General features: G+C 42.7%; 1 long non-coding RNA gene across 1 annotated transcript; it reads left to right on the top strand.

Moving 5' to 3' along the window:
* The first annotated feature begins 939 nt into the window (after nucleotides 1–939).
* On the top strand, nucleotides 940–9,782 carry LOC115062607. The gene is made up of 3 exons (XR_003842559.1): nucleotides 940–1,084; nucleotides 8,495–9,024; nucleotides 9,470–9,782. It is a non-coding gene; the product is annotated as an uncharacterized LOC115062607 (long non-coding RNA).
* The last annotated feature ends 851 nt before the right edge of the window (nucleotides 9,783–10,633 follow it).

Here is a 10,633-nt window from a genome sequence, read left to right as displayed (position 1 = left end):
CTGCAAGGTCTTAATGCCACATGATGTTATTTTGCAAGATATGGGAGAACATTCAACTCAAATGCTACACAGTCTCTCTGAGAGAGATTCTGAAATGGCAAAAAAAAGTGTGCTTGCTTATGAGAAAGAATTCAAAAACTGCCAGAAAGTAGTCGAACCCAATGTCAAATAAACATGGCATAGTCGAATACAAACTCTTTGGTTTAATTTGCCACACACAAGCTCAAGGCAGAGAAAGAGGACATTCGAATAAGATGCTAAGGCTCTCCGAATGAGTCTCTGAAAGTGGCAAAACATGATCTTGAAGATGTTAACTTTAGAGAAGAGATGACATATTCCTAGAACTTTTTCTTCTTTTACGAAGTTTATAGTCGGGCAAACTCTTATAATTCTATAGTTGGACAGACTCTTACGATCTGAATGGCAGCACTGCTTTGGGGAGGGTCCTATTTAATTGTAGGATGGGCATTAGAAAAAGTCAAGGAGGGGGGAAAGGAAGAGAGTAAGGTTAGGTACTTTTTAGTTGCTGGGACAAAACACCAGGACCAAAGTAACTTATAAGAGAAAGCGTTTGCATTGCGGCTCATGGTTCTGGAGGGCAAGATAGAGGTCAGGACATCGCAGCAAAAAGCAGGGCAAGACGCAGTTGGGCGTCGTGCTTTAGTGGTAGCTGAGAGCCTGCATCATGATCCATAAGAATAAGGCAAAGAGAGCTAGCAAGATGCTGCTGAAGAAGGACAAAGCACCAGGTCTTTCTTCCCACGCCACGCCACACCATGCCACGCTACGTCTCGCCATGCCTCGCCACGCCACGCCACGCCACGCCACGCCACGCCATGCCAAGCCACGCCACGCCACGGCATTTACACTCATAGGCGACGAAAAGCATTGGGGCCTCGTGAGCTTGGGAACAAGAGAGAGTTATATATATTTCTGGCACATTAACAACGCAGGATGAAGAGGAGCCTGCCAGTCAGGCTGTGGCAGAGGACAGTGTCCCATTTTATGGAGGACAGACAACGGAGATATGGAGAGACTAAGACTTGAATCGAAACAAGTGAACTTCATCATAGATTGGGAGAAGGTGAGCTTACGAGTTGGGTTGTTAGTGTCTCTCCTTTCTCTCTTCTCTTTCCTTTCTTTCCTCTCTCTCCCCTCTCTTTCTCTTTCCTTCCTCAGAGGTAGCTGGGGTCCTGAGCTAATGGGTTATTTCTCCTTGGCAAGCAGGATCTCATGTCAGATTTCTGCTCTGAAAAGAACTCATGAAAGACAGGAAAATGGAAAAGGAAGAACCCCCGTTATTACTCAGCAGCGATGAGTAAGCAAATGAGTATTGGTAATTGGCAGGATGGGCTTCTGCCAGGACTACTGCAAAACCCCTTGAGAATCTGTGGTGCGATGGACAGCTGAGGTCTTTGGCAGAAGTTCATCAGAATTCCTAAAATGTGTTTTCCTAATCGCTGGCAGTGGTGTGCCTGGCCTCTGCTGCTTTTGTGCTTACAGTAGATTGCAGAATTTCCTAATTCCCTGTGTTAAATCATTTTCTGATTGAAAAGTCTTGTGCGTGGCTCAGAAGTAGGGAGCTGGTTCAACATCTGTAAGGCCTGAAGTTGATTATCAGCCCACCAGAGGGAAGGAGGTGTGGAGGGATAGAGCCGGAGGGAAAGAGGGAAGGAGGAGGCACACACACACACACACACACACACACACACACAGAGAGAGAGAGAGAGAGAGAGAGAGAGAGAGAGAGAGAGAGAGAGAGAGTTAGTTTAGAATGGTTTCCATTTCATTGCTGGAATAAGACAATACTAGGTTTTTATATTCAGTAACCAAGTGGACAGAAAATTAGAGATTTCGCCCATTCAGCATTCATTATTTGTTAAACATCTACTGTGAGTTCAGGCATTGGAATCAGAAACAGAGTTACAGTCACAATGGCAATCTCCTGCCCTCAACGAAGGCTTAGTTTCTAGAGATAAAAATAACATAATAAACTAATGCTTAAATGTCAGAGAGTAATGCTAGGAAGAAAATAACAGAAGATCAGATGAAGGAAAACATATAAGTATGACCTAGATTGAGTAGAGGAGAAAGCCTGCTAAGGAGGTCACATTTGATCCTGAAAGACCCACACAACAAGGGACAAGAAGGGAAGTAGAGAGAAATATCATGGAAGGTCTGCTTGGCTCTGGTTCAATACTTGAAATAAGACATGAGGACATTTAACCAACTGGCAATATAATTAGATTCAGACTTTAAAAAAAATATACCAGAGAAACAGGCTCTGTAGCAAATGGAAAAGTAGTGATTTGGGGTGAATGATGTGCCACTCAGACCTAATGTCAGCATGGAGCTGGACAAAAGTGTCCTTTAGGAAAGACCTAGCTTTCAGTAAGGAATGAGGGGGGAGTCTGTTCACAAGTAAGATATCAAAGCCAGAAGTCTATGAGTCAACAAGGGATCTGCGACTACGCATGACACACCCAATAAGGGCAGCTGGAAGAAGAGGCACCTACCATGTCAGGAGGAGAGCAGCGAGAATTTGGTTTGGGACTACAAAAGTCAGGAGTGTTTCGTCGTGGGCAAATTAAACAGGAGCTAAAGCATGACTGGTTGAAAGCAGGAAAAGATTTCTGGGTTTGGAATTCTTGTTTATTATTCTATCAGATCTCCTCAGCAAGGCAACAGGGAGAGAACAGGACCCCCAGGTGGGAACGAAAGACCCTTCGCTGCCTCCATTCACAGAGAACAAGCTATCTACAAAGGATATCTCAGAGAATACTCAAGCACTCTGAGAGATAATGCCTGAGTTTAATAAGATTGCAGGATGTATACTGAATGCGTATAAATGCACCATAAGTGTGCATAATAGCAATAGGCAACTGAAAATAAAAGTATCAGTTGCAGTCACACCCAAAAGTAAATACCCAGAGATGAATTTAAAATTCATTCTATTCCAAGTTTTATATAATTAAAACTAAGTTATTAAGCAAGGTGGTTCACACAGGGCTCAGGAAGACACAACAAACAAAGCCAAAATAAAACCAAAAAAACCCAACCAAACCAAAACAATCCCCCAACAACTAAGTTATTTATTATAGCTTAAAAGTGTGTATTAAAGACACTAACGCAGACATACATGAGTGGGGAGGTATATCAGGTTCATGGATAAGATAATTAGTTGACTTTAAGATATCTATTTTCTCCAAACAAATCTAGGCTCAGTGTAATAAGATACAATAAAAAAAAGGTCTATTTCTACCAACATGCCAACAAGCTATCTTGAGAGATTGAGTTGATTCTAAATCTGTGTGGAAAATCAAAGGAAATAGAATAGCCTTAACGAATTTAGAAAAAGAAGATCAAAGTTAAGGGAGCATGTAATCTGATGTCAAAAGTTACTATAACGCTGCTCTATTTGGGGGTAGGGGGGTGGCTCAGTGGGTACACACTTGCTATGCAGAGCTCATGTTCCCAGAAACCCTGGAGAGCTGGGAGCAGTAGCTGCTCCCTATGTTCTGGCTTACGTTCTGTTGCTGAGATAAAACAATCTGACCCAAACCTACTTACAGGAAGAAAGGCTGAGTTCATCTTAAAGTCCCAGGTCACCATGATCATTGAGGGAAGTGGAGGCAGGAACTCAAGGCAGGAACCACGTTGAAATTGTGCCTGCTGCTTGGCTCTTCAGCTTACTCTTAGCTAGATTTCTTACCTAACCCAGGACCACCTGCTTAGGGATGGTGGAACACACAGTGGGAAGAGGTCTCCAGCCTCGATTAATAATCAAGATAGTTCCCTACAGACAGGCCCACGAGCTCATCTGATCTAGGCAACTCCATGATCAAGGCTTTGTTCCCGGATGACTGTAGTCTGTGTTGGCTTTAATTGTCTACTTTCAAGGGTGTATGATAACAAAAAACTTAAACATTCTAGAAAAGGGGAAAAAAATCTAGTTTGGGGTATAAATGGTTATGAGGCTGTTTTTATAGAGCAATAAAATGTTCTAATCTTTCTATGCTAGAAGTTTTATGATTTAATCAAATTTCAAATTTTACATCTACATTTCAAAAGAATGAATGTTTATAAATTACATGTTTATTATTTTGTATGCTTGTTTTATTATTGTGGTAGTGTCTCATTTAGTAGTCCAGTCTACATTCTAACTGTTTCCATGGCCAAAGGTGACCTTAAATTTGTACCCTCCGGCACCATACCTGGTTTATATCATACTAGAAATCCAACCCCCTGGGCTTCTTGAATGCTAGGCAGGTACTCTACCAACTGCACCACAACGCCATCACCTAAGTATGCGACTATAAACCTGACTTTAGCACTTTATTTGTTTGCTTTTGGGTTTTCTCTGTGTAGCCTTGGCTGTCCTGAAATTCACTCTGTAGGCCAGGCTGCCCTCGAACTCAGGGATCCGCCTGCTTCTGCCATCCTGGATGGTGCTGGATAAACTTTAAAATGACTAAGATCAAGGCACGAACGCCTGAGGGATCTTCCTGACAGCAATTTCCCTGGTAAAGCCTAAGGCAAAACGATGATAATAGCACACAGTCAATGAGGCAGAAAGCAAGGCGGAGGAAGGATGAGGCCGCTGCTGATGAGACGGCCATTTATCTAACTCAGTGCTCAAACTCAGGAACATTTGGGAGAGAGAGAGCAGAGGAGGATGTTGCTGAGGATGAGTCAGAATCTCCAAAAGCACTTGTGTTTAATGCTTTTATTTATGATATTTAATTTTGAGTATATATATATATATATATATATATATATATATATATATATATATCCTACAAGTGTAATAAAAACTAGGAAAAGTAAGACTGGGCAAACTTTTATTGTAGGATGACAACCAAGATATTGGAAAGTAATTCATGGAAGGCCCCTGCTCCCAGGGATGCCTTTGTGTGGAAAGAATGACTGCAGGGATGCTTTAAAAAATAATAATAAAAGGGGATATGGACCAAAGCAACTAGACAAAGCTTATTCTATGAATTTACACTTATCTTCTGTTTGGTAATAGATGTAATATTGACAGTATTTTAATTTTCTTTTTTTTGTATTTTAATTTTCTACTGTGCTATATTTAAGACTTAATAATAATTTTTGGTGGGGGAAGGGATAAGAAATAAAACCTGAGGTTTGCTAGTTCTACCTAGCAAAGAAAAGGCTTTCTTTGCTGTTTGGGAGGAATGATTGAAGTTGGTTTCCCTCTGAAAACACCTGCATTATCTTTTGGATGGATGTACCAGTATCTCACTCTGCCTGGGATGGAGGTGGCTGCTGAGTGCCAAAATGTTGGTGCCATAAAATCAAGCCGCACACATGCGTCCTGGTGGACAATGTCCACTCAGATTCCGTTCTTGAAGGCTCTGTGGTCCCTGTGTCTGCATCAGCCAGACAGATCAACTCCTCCTTCATCTCTCCAAGTTCTAGCCAGATCCCCGCAGAATAATGAGGAGTGACTTATGATGGCATGTGTGACATTCCCTTCACTCCAATGCCCTTCCCAGGCTGCTGGACATAGCAGTGACAATTATAGTAACCTTGACTCCATACGGAATGTGACAACTTGAACCTTAGCAATGAGTCATTCCAGAGAAAGAATTTGTACACTAGCGCCTGAGCTGGTGACTAAGTTGTGGAAGCACTGGGCACCCATCTAAGGAGATTAGTTCATGAGGCAGAAATGGACTTCATAACAATGAGTAAAAAATTTTCAAATATCATTCTTTTGGTCTGAAAATATGTTTGTCCTAAGGACCAAACCTAGTACTGAACTAGCCTATTCAATTTACTACTCAGTGACATTCTCTGGTCCTCTGGTGACCTTTTGGATGGCTGTTCTCCGCAAACCGCAAATAGGCTGCCATTCATATGAGAGCTAACTGGATCTTTTGGAATCCCATAACTTACCATGTTCCTGAAAACTTGGGGAGTGGGGTGGTCTGGCATGGGTTCTAAATTCTCCAGAAAATTAAGAATGTCCTCATGACCCCCAAATCATAGTTTGCTGTTGTGTTATCTGCCAACTTCTATTAAATTCGGGGATTTAGTAGGAGTGACACTTTAAGTTTAAGGCTTAGACATCCTCAAAGTACATGAGGGGTGTGGTGGAATGGAGATGGAGAGGAGAATTTAGATTTCCTTTTCAGTCTCTCTCTCTCTCTCTCTCTCTCTCTCTCTCTCTCTCTCTCTCTCTCTCTCTCTCTCTCTCTCTCCCCTTCCTCTCCTCTCTCTCGTCCCCCTCTCCCCCCTCTTCTGTCCCCCCCTCTTCTCTCCTCTTTCCTCTCTCTCTTTCCTCTCTCCTCTCTTCCCCCTCTCTTTTTTCTCCCTCTCCCTTCTCTCTTTTATAAAGGCTCTAGGGTTGAGGCCAAGTACAATGGTTCTTGTGTGATTCAGGCCTTTATGAACACCGTTGGAGAAGGGCTGTAGCATGTGGGTACTGGTCAACCTACAAGAACCACTAAATGCCTTTAGCTATGGAACTATAATATTGTGGAACAGAAAGAGAAACGGGAGTGGCTGGCCAAGCAATGATTTAGACCTCATGAAATCCCATCATAACACACTGTCTTAAATTTTGTATTGCTAAATTGTTCATATAAATAACCACCATGATTCTGCATAAATTTATGAAAGATGAACTTGGAAAAAAAAACCTAGAAAAATAACCCTTGCATAAGTGAAAATTTTCATTGTTCAGAATCAAACCCAAAGTTTTCATGTCTGTTATAGGCATTCCTGAGGGGGGGAAAAATAAAAAAGCTTTTAAATATCTCATCTGACAATTAGGTGGCTTAGATGGGTACCTTAAGCTTAACCTTCATTTCTACAGTAAATATGTTCTAATCATTTTGAAGTTGCTTTGAGATTTTTAAAGATTTTTTTAGAGGAGCCGGAGGAACCTACCTTCTCGAGCATGCTTTCTGCTGTGGCTTCATCAAAGACACACACGATTGTGACATAGTTGTGGCACGGAGATGATTGTGACATGGTTGTGTCAGAGTGAAGAGACCACTGCAAGCTGGCCTAGAAAAAAAAAGCTTGTCGATCTTGGATAACCTTTGGGTCAACCTGATGGATTTAAAATAAGTAAGCTCTGTCCACGTCTATAGGAGGAGTTTCTAGATTAGGATGACTGAGGAGAGACGACACATTCCAAATGTGGGCAGCACTGTGGGCTGGTGTCTCGGACTAAGTAGAAAGAAAAAAAAAAAAAAGAAGAAGAAGAAGAACTGGGCAAGAGTGATCAGCGTTCTCTGCCTCATAGCATGTGAATGCAATGTGACCAGCTGCCTCAACTTTCTGATGGACTGAACCCCCAAAGTGTGAACCCAAATAAACCCTTCCTTCCTTGTACTGCTTTTTCAGGCATCTCCTTTCAGCAACATGATTAAGAACTGATACAGACAGTGGCCTCCACATGATATTGAGAGGACCGCTTGAGTGTTCCTTAAGAACGTGAGGTACCATCGCAGGACTCCATTAGGGTAGCCCTATCAGGCTGGCAGAGCATCTTCTTCCTACTCCAGATCTGCTTGAGGTCTTTGTACCTTGACATGCTTGTTGGTGACTCTGGATTCATTCCAGAGAACAAGAGCCCTCTATTGCTCTACTGTGGTTTCTGGCTTGAGATGTTGAAAGACTTTAGCCCATGGTATATTTGAAGTAGGATTTTTTTTTTTTCCCTTAATGGAAAACTCTTTCTCCATTATTTCAGTTCAAGGGACAAGGAGATGATTCATGAATTCAAAGTGTCGTTATGAATTGGCTGCTTAAGCTGTTGGTTAAGGGGGAATTAGTGTTTGCCTCTTTCCCTCAAACACACATATTTGAGATTCTGAAATGAAAATGCTTTGATGCAGTGTGGGGATAATTCGCTAATGGGCTCTAAAATTCCTTCTCCCAAATAAACCCACAAGTTCTTAAAATTAGTCTTTTTTTATTCTATCTTTGTTTTTTTGATGCTTCACCTCTCTGTAGAGTAGCCCAGCATGCCATGCCTCCCTGGGGGCAGGCCTAGGCCTTCATCTATATGATAAACTATCAGTGGGCCATTATTTCAATTCTGATGAATGTTAAAATATAAAAGGGCCTGGTTCCATCTGGCTCTCTTCACAGGGGACTGAGAGATGGTGATGGCCAGACCACTTAATTTCTATCAAGACCAAAAAAAGAAATAAAGAGCAGATCTAGATTGCCAGGAAACAGAAGCCAGGCATTTGGTTGTTAAAATCACAAGAACAACTGGACGGCCAACACAGTCTTCTCTGAGGATTTCATTGTGGCTTTCTGATCCACACCCTTCATGGTCATTCCTACAATTGTACAAACCTAACATTCTCCACGATTGTGGCAATGCTAATTCATACTTGGTCTCTGGCTTCTGATGAAACAAAACCCTTTCATGATATAAATGGGAAGGAGAGGCAGACCTGATTTGAAGATCCCCATGAGACCTTTTTTTTTTTTTTTTTTCTCACAGGAATGACTGACTTTCCACTTCCTCTTCAAATCTGGGGGAATGCTAAACACGACTCTCATGTGGGATGCAGAGTTAGTGATGTCTGAGTTGGGAAAAATGTACACCTTGAGCCATCTGCTTGCCACCAGTCCTCAGAGCATCTTTCCGACGCTGAGAAGCCATGTTGGAACCTAAGATTTTGCTCCACTGACTTAACCCCAATGTTAAGAAGCTAACAATTTTTACAAGGAAGCTTCTGGAAGGAAAGAGAACAGTTTCTCCATCCATGTCAAAACTCAAGCAAATGTATTCATAGCTCTTTTATGTGTCATGATTGTCCTTCAGATAAATGTAATCCAAGAGATATCTCTATTTGTAGAAACAAAAAGAATAAAATAAAAAAGACTTATATAAGGTGACTCAGACCCAATAGGACATGCATGGTATGTACTCACCTATATGTGGATATTAGCCATAATACACAGGATAATCATGCTATAATCAACAAACTCAAAGAAGCTAAATAACAAGAAGAGCCCAAGGGAGGAATGGTGAGTCTTCTTCAGAAGGGGGAAAAATCAGAGTCAATGAAAGGAGGGTAGAGAGGGGAGGGGAAGATCACGTGTAGGGAGAGCACAGGATAGAGAATGGAGAGTGGCTTCGGGGGCAATCTCTAGGATGTGCCAGAGATTTGGGATATGGGGCGGTCCCAGAGGGTCTATGGAGCAACTCGAGCTGAGACTCCTAGCAGTGGGGTTATGGATACTAAAGTGACCATTTCCTGCAGCCAGATAGGACTTGCAGTGGAATGATAAGGACAGCAATCCATCCATAAAACCTTCTACCCAAAATGCACCCTGCCTGCAAGATGTGCAGGGGAAAAGGTAGAGCAGAGACTGAGGGAATGGCCAACCAATGACTGCCCTACATTGAGAACCATCCCATTGGTATGAACCAAGCCCTGACACTATTACTGTTACTCTGTTATGCTTGCAGACAGGAACCTAATATATCTGTCCTCTGAGAGGTTCCAAGCAGCAGCCAATGGAAAGAGATGCAGACTCACACCCAAGCATTAGATGGAACTTGGGAACTCTTACAGAAGAGTTGGGAGAAGAACTTAGGGACCCAAAGATGATAGGGACTCCACAGGAAGACCAACAGAGTCAACTAATCTGGACCCTTGGGGGCTCACAGAGACTGAATCACCGACATAAGAGCAAGCACCAGCTGAACCTAGGTCCCCTGCACACATACAGCAGAAGAGCAGCTTGGTCTTCAAGTGGGCTCCCCAACAACTGGAACTAGGGCTCTCCCTGAGCCTGTTGCCTGCCTGCCTGTGGATCCCACAACCCTAAATGGAAGCCTTGTCTGGCCTCAGTGGAGAAGATGCATCTAGTTCCGCAGTGACATGGGGTGTGTGTGTGTGTGTGTGTGTGTGTGTGTGTGTGCGCACACACACACACACACACACACACACACACACACGCACGTTTGTGTGTGGGAGTGACACCCAGAGGGGGCTTCCCCATCTCAAAAGAGAAGGGGAAGGTAGAATAGGGGGAGGATTTAAATGAGGGGGTACTAGGAGGAGAGGGGCTGACATGGTGATGTAAAGTGAATAAACAAATAAAAGACTTGATGACTTCATGTCATGAGTTATATTTTAAAACAAAAATATAACTTGCCTCATCTCCTTCGAGTAGCACTAATCATGTTCCAACTGCCTGTGCTCGAGACCGTCACACTTCATTGTATTTATACTCAGAACATGTGATAGTTAAATTCAGAGAGGGACTTGACTGCACTAAGAGATGCCCAGATGGCTGGTAAATCTTTTTGAAGATGCCTGTGAGGGTGTTTCTAAGATCAGCACTTGATTTAGTAGACTGGGTGAAGAAGACAGGACCTCGCCAGTGTGGGTGGGCAGCACCCATCTGTTCAGAGACTTGATATAGCAAAGGAGAAGTGTGGATTCACTTCTCTTTCTATGGGAGCATCTGTCTTCTGCTCTTGGACGTCACTCCTTGTTTTTAGGCCTTCAGACTCAGACTGACACCTATACTGATGGCATCCAGCATCCAGCAAATCATGAAATATCCTGGCCTTCGTAAGGCATCTATAGTGTGTGTGTGTGTGTGTGTGTGTGTGTGTGTGTGT

The sequence above is a fragment of the Mus pahari genome, chromosome 19 (assembly GCF_900095145.1).
Source record: "Mus pahari chromosome 19, PAHARI_EIJ_v1.1, whole genome shotgun sequence".
In the NCBI taxonomy this organism is placed as follows: Eukaryota; Metazoa; Chordata; class Mammalia; order Rodentia; family Muridae; genus Mus; species Mus pahari.
The sequence above is the reverse complement of the archived record's forward strand: the minus strand, read 5'-3'. Positions and strand labels throughout refer to the sequence as shown.